The 504-nt window shown below is 44.6% G+C and overlaps 1 non-coding gene across 1 annotated transcript; it reads left to right on the top strand.

Annotated features, from left to right (window-relative positions):
* Nucleotides 1-217: 217 nt before the first annotated feature.
* trnaf-gaa (transfer RNA phenylalanine (anticodon GAA)) lies at nt 218-290 on the top strand. Its single transcript has one exon. It is a non-coding gene; the product is annotated as a tRNA-Phe (tRNA).
* The last annotated feature ends 214 nt before the right edge of the window (nt 291-504 follow it).

Here is a 504-nt window from a genome sequence, read left to right as displayed (position 1 = left end):
CCAACAACACAAAAAGAAGCTCCACACTATTCAGGACAAAGCACTCTGCTTGATCAGCACCTCACCTTAAACATTCACTACCTCCACCACCTTTGCACAATGGTAGCAGTGTGTACCATATAAAAGATACAGTGTCAAAGGTTCTTCAACAGCACCTTCCAATCCTGTGACCTCTGGCAGAATAAGGGCATGGGAACAACATCACCTACAAGTTCAAGCTGAAATAGCTCAGTTGAGAGAGCATTAAACTGAAGATCTAAAGGTCCCCGGTTCAATCCTGGGTTTCGGCATGAGCCCACCTGCTAGCTTTCTTTGTTGTCTGCTAATTGGCACTGTGCTAGGGATAGGGACTAGGTGGGTTTGTTGTTGGTGAAAACTCAATTGGTCCAAATGGCCTCCTTCTGCACTATAGGGTTTCTATGATGATTTCTATGAAGTTCTCCTCCAAGCCACAAACCATCCTGATTTGGAACTATATCATTGATCCTTCATTGTCACTGGGTC

The sequence above is a fragment of the Mustelus asterias genome, chromosome 2 (assembly GCF_964213995.1).
Source record: "Mustelus asterias chromosome 2, sMusAst1.hap1.1, whole genome shotgun sequence".
NCBI classification, from domain to species: Eukaryota; Metazoa; Chordata; class Chondrichthyes; order Carcharhiniformes; family Triakidae; genus Mustelus; species Mustelus asterias.
The sequence above is the reverse complement of the archived record's forward strand: the minus strand, read 5'-3'. Positions and strand labels throughout refer to the sequence as shown.